General features: G+C 42.6%; 1 pseudogene across 1 annotated transcript; it reads left to right on the top strand.

The window, feature by feature from the left end:
* Positions 1 to 4,619: 4,619 nt before the first annotated feature.
* On the top strand, positions 4,620 to 8,833 carry LOC106567466 (ATP-dependent RNA helicase DHX33-like; annotated as a pseudogene). Its single transcript, XR_014379943.1, has 6 exons — positions 4,620 to 4,756; positions 5,070 to 5,159; positions 5,436 to 5,564; positions 5,697 to 5,900; positions 7,049 to 7,135; positions 7,393 to 8,833. The product of XR_014379943.1 is annotated as an ATP-dependent RNA helicase DHX33-like (transcript).
* The last annotated feature ends 599 nt before the right edge of the window (positions 8,834 to 9,432 follow it).

The raw sequence follows: 9,432 nt of genomic DNA, 5'->3' as shown, positions 1-9,432 counted from the left end.
ATTCTGACAAACTCTAAGCATTGATTATACAAGAATGGGCTGCCATCAGTCAGGATGTGGCCCAGAAGTTAGTTGACAGCATGCCAGGGCGGATTGCAGAGGTCTTGAAAAAGAAGGGTCAACACTGCAAATATTGACTCTTTGTGTCAACTTCATGTAATTGTCAATTAAAGCCTTTGACACTTATGAAATGCTTGTAATTATACTTCAGTATTCCATAGTAACATCTGACAAAAATATCTAAAGACACTGAAGCAGCAAACTTTGTGAAAATTAATATTTGTGTCTTTCTCAAAACTTTTGGCCACGACTGTACTTCCCTCAACGTAACATTAACAGAACTGCAGAACAGCAGCACTTGGCAGGTGGGGGACACTGTACCGTAGTTCCCTAGCTCGCTAGCAGCCTCCTCCTTCGGTAGGGTTTTTCGGTGGTTGGCATCCAACGTTGGTGCATTACCGCCACCTACTGTGCTGAACACCAGAGCCCTCAATGATATGACTATACTGCCACCTACTGGTGGGACGAGTATTCGGTGTTTAATGAAAATTAATGTCACAATAGTTTTAAAGCTTGTAGGCTTTGTGGCGGGATCTTAATGTTTTTGTTAAACTGACACTTTTGATATTATGCATGAAATGTATTCATTCACTACTGTAAGTCGCTCTGGATAAGAGTGTCTGCTAAATGACTAAAATGTAATGTAAATGTAATTATGGATTTCCTCTGATTGTCTCTGAGATTAACATGTGTGTCAAAAGGAAAATAAAAGTCTTATCAGAGTTTTTCGTTTAGGCCAGGGGTGTCGAACTCATTTTGCCGCGGGGTCTGCATTCGGTCTTCAACGAGGTCCGGAGGGCCATACTGAAAATTGGTTATATTTCCTTGCCTTAAAAATTTGCTTAGCTGGACAGTCTGATTCTTAGCTGATTCTTAGCTGGACAGTCTGGAAACTGTATGAATATAATTATGAATATAATTTATACACAGTTTCAATTCGGTTTTAGTCATTTTAAAGTATATTGAGTTTGTTCAACAATTTTTTACTAAACATATTACTATTTGAATTTTTTACTCATGTCACCCGCTGGCCAGATTGGACCCCTATGTTTGACACCCCTGGTTCAGGTTATGCCATCATTGTAGTATAATCCATTATACAACAATGTTTTAGCTTAAAATGTACAGTGAGGGAAAAAAGTATGTGATCCCCTGCTGATTTTGTACGTTTGCCCACTGACAAAGAAATGATCAGTCTATAATTTTAATGGTAGGTTTATTTGAACAGTGAGAGACAGAATAACAACAAAAAATCCAGAAAAACGCATGTCAAAAATGTTATAAATTGATTTGCATTTTAATGAGGGAAATAAGTATTGTCGTTGAAATTTCTATCACCTGGCACATGCACAAAACAATGTGAACACCTGAAAAACTTTTGTTAATATGCATGCATCACGTGCATGTACTTCCATCTTGTGCACATGCCTTAGGTTATGAGAAAACACATCTTGATTGCCAGCCACACACAGAGAACCGCATTTTGAAGTCAGTTTAATAATTCTTTCCTGTGGATATTTTATCTCAAATCTCAACCCACTGTAGCACCATGCTCCCTGTTTCATTCAGTTTGCTTCTGTTTGATTCTGTTTGGTTCCTAGTAATACAGTAATACACCATAGGTCTCACCTGTTCACCTGATTAACAATGTTGACTTTCTTCTTCATGTGGTTGCATATACTGTAGATTTTTCCCTTGAACTATTATAATGTTAGCTACCTAGCTGACAAACCATTGTGTCTTGCGATGCCCTGTCCCTCAGGTGAGACTGGTTCTGGGAAGACCACCCAGATCCCTCAGTACTTGTATGGCATCGGGCGACAGGGCATCGTTGCAGTCACACAGCCCCGCCGACTGGCAGCTATCTCCCAGGCATCGAGGGTGGCAGAGGAGAAGAGAGCTCAACTGGGGAAGCTGGTAAATAAAAACAACCTTTTACATTACAATCAGGGGTCAAACTCTATGGCGAAAAAGACAGACACATTTTGAACACGCATCAAATAGCAAGTATGTGGTGCTCATACTTTCCCTCGCAGCCTAGATCATCATCAATGGTCGAGTGGCAGCAGCATGGCTGCATATATGGGACTGATACCATTACCAAACACTCAAGATGGGCCTAACAGGAAATCCAATCATGCTCTTCAGGTTGGCTACACTGTGCGATTCGAGGATGTCACCTCCTCAGAGACAAAGCTAAAGTTCATGACGGATGGTATGCTCCTGCGGGAGGTCATATGAGACCCCTTACGACTGCGCTACACTGTGGTGTTGCTAGATGAGGCTCACAAGCGCACGGTGCACACTGACGTGCTGTTTGGAGTGATGAAGGTAGCCCAACACAAACGCAGAGAACAGAACAAGATTCCCCTCACGGTAGGTCACTACTAGACTCAGAAGCCTGGACTCAAAACTGATAGGATCTGAAACAACGGTGAAACAGAACATTTCAGTTTCAATTTCAGGCTCGGTCACTAACGTTAGGCTCCATAGATAAAAAATGTCATAGGGTAGTTGTGTTTCTTAACATAAGTGTGTGTGTGTGCGCGCACGTACATGCCCCCCCTGGGCTGATGTTTCATTCTTCAAAGCACAGATGTACAATGTCAACATTACTCTGCACAGACCACCTTAAGACTGGTGGCTTGTAGTCTTGTTCTTACTGTAAAAACACTTTATGACAACTGCTGATAAAAAAAAAAGAAGAGGGTTTATAAATAAATCTGATGTATTGTCTCTTCAATGTACCATTCTGGGTGATCGTGATGTCTGCCACCATGGATGTGGACCTCTTTTCTCAGTACTTCAACAAGTCTCCTGTGCTGTACCTGGAGGGCAGGCTGCACCCCATCCAAATCTACTACACCAAGCATCCCCAGTCTGACTATCTGCAGGCTGCACTGGCCTCAGTCTTCCAGATCCATCAGGTACATAAGTGTGACTGGCCTGGCTGCTGGGGTGCTTTATCTGAAGAGAAATGTCTCATGTAGAAAGAGTTGATTCAGTTAAAGATGGCCCAGACAACTGGCCTGGTTAAACCAGACTGAACGCTGCACTCACTAGTTCAGTCAGGCTACTAACCAGGCTATCACTACTCAACCTTATAACTTACATTAATCATACCTTTCTGGAAACACAAGTTGGAGACATGATTCCAAATCACCATATGATGACAGACAGGATGGGGTTGTGATGTGTCCATTCTAAACAGGAAGCCCCTAGATCACATGACATTTTGGTGTTCATGACAGGTCAGGAGGAGATAGAGGCGCTGGCCCGTACCTGCCGTGACATCGCCAAGCACCTCCCTGACGGCTGTGGTCCCATGACAGTCATCCCCCTGTACGCCTCTCTGTCCCCTGCTCAGCAGCTCAGGGTCTTCCAGCCCGCACCTAAGGTAGGATACACCTACACCCACCTCAATGTCCTGCAGTCATTTACAGTGCCTTCAGAAAGTATTCACACCCCTTGACTTTTTCCACATTCTGTTGTGTTACTGCCTGAATTTAAAATGAATTCAATTGCAATGTGTCACTGGCCTCACACAATACCCCATAATGTCAAAGTGGAATTATGTTTTTAGAAAATTTGACAAATTCATTAAAAATGAAAAGCTGAAATGTCAATAAGTATTCAACCGCTTTGTTATGGCAAACCTAAATAAGTTCAGGAGTAAAAATGTGATTAACAAGTTACATAATAAGTTGCATGGACTCACTCTAAGTGCAATACTAGTGTTTAACATGAATGTTTTTTAATGACTACCTCGTCTCTGTACCCCACTCATACAATTATCTGTAAAGTCACTCAGTCGAACAGTGAATTTCAAACACAGATTCAACCACAAATATCACAGAGGATTTCCTATGCCTCGCAAAGAAGGGGAACATGTTACATTGATTTAATACATTTTGAATTCAGGCTGTAATGAAATATGGAATAAGTCAAGGGGTATGAATACCTTCTGAAGGCACTGTATAATGTGATACATGGTCTCCTCAAGCAACTGTATTGTTTTGCCAGGGTTGTAGGAAGGTCATTCTCTCAACCAACATCGCTGAGACGTCGATCACCATCTCAGGGATCAAATACATAATTGATACAGGCATGGTGAAAGCAAAACACTTCAACCCAGGTGAGATTCCTCACTGACTGTACACAATGCTTTTTAAACTCTGTTTCTCTACTTGCGAGTCACTCAGGTCTGTGGCCTAGTGTGAACAAATAAATGAATGAACTCGAATTATGAAATGAAATGTTATAATTTCAAAAAAATATAAAACAAAAATAGGCTTTAAAAAAGAATTGAAGATTAACATATATAATAAAGTCTACAGACTTATTTTCATTGTGTTCCTCATTATTTGTAATGTGTTTCTGTCTGCCCCCCAGAGAGTGGTCTGGAGGTGTTAGCAGTACAATGTTGTTCTATTTTTCTGTCTTATTGGATCATGTTGTCAAGCATGGTTTGTCTGACAGATGTCATTTCTATGTAAAATATTCTGTAACAAGTGTTGTTTTTGTGCTCAATGGTGGATCTATTCATAAATATTTAAGAGATGATTGGAAAGTGTAAAGCCCAGGCGTGGCAGAGGGTGGGCAGGGCTGGCAGAGAGGACTCAGGGTCTGTCTACCGCCTCTACACCGAGGACAAGTTTGACAACCTCATCCCCATGACCGTGCCTGAGATACAGAGGTGAGTAGGACCACCATGGCTTAGATTAGGAGCCGAAGCAAATCTAGTTACTGTCACTGTTCACCTGTTAAAAGAGAACAGGGTAATTTTCAGTAGGCACGAAATGGTGAGGCACCTTAACATGTCCAATAAGAAACGCTTGTTTTCATTCGCCACTGTAAAAGTTTTTGCTACGGTGTGCCCTAATGAACACGACCCTGTTCTTGCTGCAGCATAAATTGATACATCTCTAGGTCATTATGAGTGAATGTTCTGCTCCTCTGTTCTCTCCTCTGCAGGTGGAACTGTTCTGCTCCCGTGTTCTCCCCTGTAGGTGTAACCTGGCCTGTGTCATGCTGCAGCTTCTGGCTCTGGGGGATTCCTGACGTGATGAACTTTGACTTCATGTCTAAGCCTTCTCCTGGTAAGCAGTCTGTCATCCAGTCCCAGGTCTGCTGTGTGTTCACTGTGATGTTAACGTCTTCAGAAGTGTTATTACATTAATCCACTGATATGTAGACTCAGATAAGAGTTAGTCGTACTACTGTAATTACGTTTACATTTTAGTCATTTAGCAGACTCTCTTATCCAGAGCAACTTACATTTAGTTATTGCATTCATCTTGTTGAAATAGTGTCATGTTGTCGACGTGTTTGGTCAGAGTTGGTTGTAATAACGTAATGTTAATATGACTGTTCAGAGGCAATGCGTATGGCAGTGTAGCAGCTGGATCTACTAGGGGCTGTAGAGAAGAAAGATGAGCAGGTCACCCTCACTCCTCTGGGCAAGAAGATTTGCCAGCTTCCCCCTGGAGCCACACTATGCCAAGGTAAGACACAGACACACAGGAAAGGGGCTTTTTATTGGAGGTTGTTTGTATTGATCCCCATGACCAACAATAAATACTGTATTAAAACATTCTCCCTTGCTGTATCTCTCTCTTGTGTGTCTACATCTACAGACCATCCTGCTGTCGCCAGACATCCAGTGTTCCGAGGAGGTGCTGACCATCGTTTCTCTGCTGTCGGTGGACACGGTGCTCTACAACCCCCTTGTACGCCGAGAGGAGTGTCTTGCCGCACGAAAGAAGTTCACCGCCAGCGAGGGAGATCACTTGACCCTGCTCAACAGCTACAGAACCTTCAAGAAAGTGAACGCCAACAGGGTCAGTGGATAACTCGAGGAAGAAGAAGCCTGTGGGGGAGTCTATACAAAATGCACTTCAGCTATGATCAGCTGTATACAGTACCTCTGGACATACAGTGCATTCGGAAAGTATTCAGACCCCTTGACGTTTTCCACATTTTGTTACATTACATTTGTTACATTTGGCATTCAGGCCAAATAGTTAAGTCTTGGTTTCATCAGACGAGAGAATCTTATTTCTAATGGCCTTTTAGCAAACTCCAAGCTGGCTGTCATGTGCCTTTTACTGAGGAGTGGCTTCCGTCTGGCCACTCTACCATAAAGGCCTTATTGGTGGAATGCTGCAGAGATGGTTGTCCTTCTGAAAGGTTCTCCCATCTCCACAGAGGAACTCTGGAGCTCTGTCCGAGTGACCATCGGGTTCTTGGTCACCTACCTGACCAAGGCCCTTCTCCTCCGATTGCTCAGTTTGGTGGGGCGGCCAGCTCTAGGAATAGTCTTGGTGGTTCCAAACTTCTTTCATTTAATGCTGCAATGCTGCAGAAATGTTTTGGTACCCTTCCCCAGATCTGTGCCTCGACACAATCCTGTCTCGGAGCTCTACAGACAATTCCTTCAACATCATGGCTTGGTTTGACATACACTGTCAATTGTGGGACCTTATATAGACAGGTGTGTGCCTTTCCAAATCATGTCCAATCATTTGAATTTTCCACAGGTGGACTCCAATCAAGTTGTAGAAACGTCTCAAGGATGTTCAATGGAAACCGGATACACCTGAATACTTATGTAAATAAGGTATTTCAGTTTTTTATTTTTAATAAATTGGCAAAAATGTATAAAAATCTAGTTTCACTTTGTCATTATGGGCATTGTGTGTAGATTGATGAGGAACATTTTAGTTTAATTTATTTTAGAATAAGGCTGTAACATTACAAAATGTTGAAAAAGAGAAGGGGTCTGAATACTTTCCGAATGCACCGCGTAGAGTTAAATTTCCAGGCTAAAATGCTGTTTCAATAGAGGTTCTCTATTGAGCATTGTTTTTAGCCCAGAAGTAGTCTTAGTCTGTGTCTGGGAAACTGGCCCCTGTGTTCTTTGTGCAGTGTTATCATTTATATATAGTGTAGATTCAGTACAGGCTCTGATGTGTGTCCCGTGTTGTAGGAGTGGTGTCGGGAGAACTTTGTCAACAGCAGGAACATGACCGTGGTTGGAGAGGTCCGTGCACAGCTACGAGATATCTGCCTCAAGGTACCGAAACAAATCCATAACACCACAAGTAACCAGTTCTCTCAAAATTGCTGTTCATCAGCAAAAAAGGGGAATTTGCACACTGAAATGTATGCTTCCAAATGTGTTTGCGGCATTGTTTCAACTTTTAAGGTCTTCTTATTTGCTTGATGAACTAATACATGGATATCTTTCACCTGAACAAATCCATTGTATATACACAAATGATGTACCTCTTTTCACACATAATGACCATCTCCTTCTGCCCTCTGTTCCAGCTGAGCATGAAGCTGGAGTCGTGTGGGTCGGACACGGGGAGCGTGCGTCGCTGCCTGGCCCATGGGTCTGTTTGTAAACGCTGCAGAGTTGCAGCCAGACGGCAGCTACATGGCCCTGGACATCCCCCAGCCTGTACCCTTCCACCCCTCCTCTGTCCTCTTCCAAGCCAAGCCCACCTACGTGGTCTTCAATGAGCCCCTGCACACCTCTAAGTGCTACATGAGGGACCTGTGTCTGGTTGATGCTGATTGGCTGATGGAAGCCGCACCCGAGAACTTCCTCCGGAAGCTCCGCCCCACCAAGAGCTAGCCTCTGATTGGACAGACCTCTGGAGTGACAAGAGACTACAGCAGATCCTAACCTTGCTGACCAGTGACACACCTAACCCCCGCTCACCCCCAACCCAGTGACAATACTGGATGGAAGCATGATAGAAAGAAGATTGACATTCTACTATTTCCTGTTTGCTGAATCGCTAGTTTTTGTTTACACAAAGATTCACAGCATAGAAAAACTCTTCAGCACTCCTTGTGTGCCAGTCCAAGGCAGAACATTTAGCATTTGGACAGGTCTGAAAGAGAGAGGCGTGTGGGTTCTCTGTGATTTCTTCTACCTCTTCATGGACAAGCAGCATGTTTTATTAGAGTTGACATCTGCTCAACAACAAAGAGCTAGATTCCTCTGGCCTATAGGCGCGTGCACGACTATGGGGCAAAACAGACAGGGTTGGCTTAGATTGTTGACAACATGTAAACTATATTTAGTCTCCAATGTTTCTTGAAAACATAAATACATTTGCACAATGAGCACTTGTTGTCTCTCAAATACATTGTTACAGTCATTGGTTAGCTAGCTTGTGAATTTGAACCATATTTGCATAGACGTGACATCAGTCAAAACAAGACATGGTATCAAGAACAAGATAAAACTAGCCCCATACGATTCCCCACATGGCAGCTTACTGTCATTTTTGCTAGCTATCTTGTCATCCAGAATCACAACACATGGCTTTCTGCCCCATTGAAGCATGCACATTGTTTTTGTGACGTCAGCTAACCCGTCTATGACTGAAGTTACAAACTAAAGTTCCTGCTACTGTAGTTACAAGCTGACATTTTTTCTTCATTTGTTTTCTCTCTTCCAGCTATTGCCAAATCATTGCATGTTGCCACATATTTGCTACACAACCAGAAATGAGGTCTCATCATGATTGAGTTCAAACACTCATTATAAATATTTGCCTGTTTCTTAGCAGCATATTATAAGGTGAATGCACCTTATAATATGCTGAATGCACCAATTTGTAAGTCGCTCTGGATAAGAGCGTCTGCTAAATGACTTAAATGTAAATGTAACTCACAGAAGTAGGTGGTTATTCCTGGTTATTCCTTCAAACATAAATATTTAACATCTGACTTAAATTAAATGTTCATATTTAAATATTGGCGCCTGGTCTAACTTATTGGCTGTTTGTCACTTGCTTATAAAATGGGACATACAGGTAACTGACAAAATAAAGGAAACACTTGAGTAAACGAGGGATACAAAGTATATTGATAGAAGGTTCTTCCACACAGGAGTAGTTCCTGAGTTAATTAAGAGGCCTTGCTATCTGGAATCCTTGGGACGTCCTTATCCCATTTAAATTGAAAATGGTTTAGGGTACGGGCATCCCAAGGATTTTGGATATCACTAACTCTTAATTAAGCAATTGTATAGAAATGCCCAGTTGCCCATTATTTTGGTACCATGGCTAAAAGAAGGGATTTCAGTGACTTTGAAAGAGGGGTCTCAAAGGAGCGTGTGTGTGCACGTGTAACCAGATCTCAGCCAAATTGAACACTTATGGGAGATTCTGGAGCGGTGTCTGGGATCTCGTTTTCCACCACCATCAACAAAACACCAAATGATGGAATTCCTCATGGAATAATGGTGTCGCATCCCTCCAACCGAGTTCCAGACACTTGTAGAATCTATGCCAAGGCACATTGGAGCTGTTCTGGCAGCTCGTGGCAACACCCTATTAAGACACTATGTTG

Source organism: Salmo salar, chromosome 13 (genome assembly GCF_965601325.2).
Source record: "Salmo salar chromosome 13, fSalSal1, whole genome shotgun sequence".
Taxonomy (NCBI): Eukaryota; Metazoa; Chordata; class Actinopteri; order Salmoniformes; family Salmonidae; genus Salmo; species Salmo salar.
Note: the sequence above shows the minus strand (reverse complement) of the source record. Positions and strands in the feature narration are given on the sequence as shown.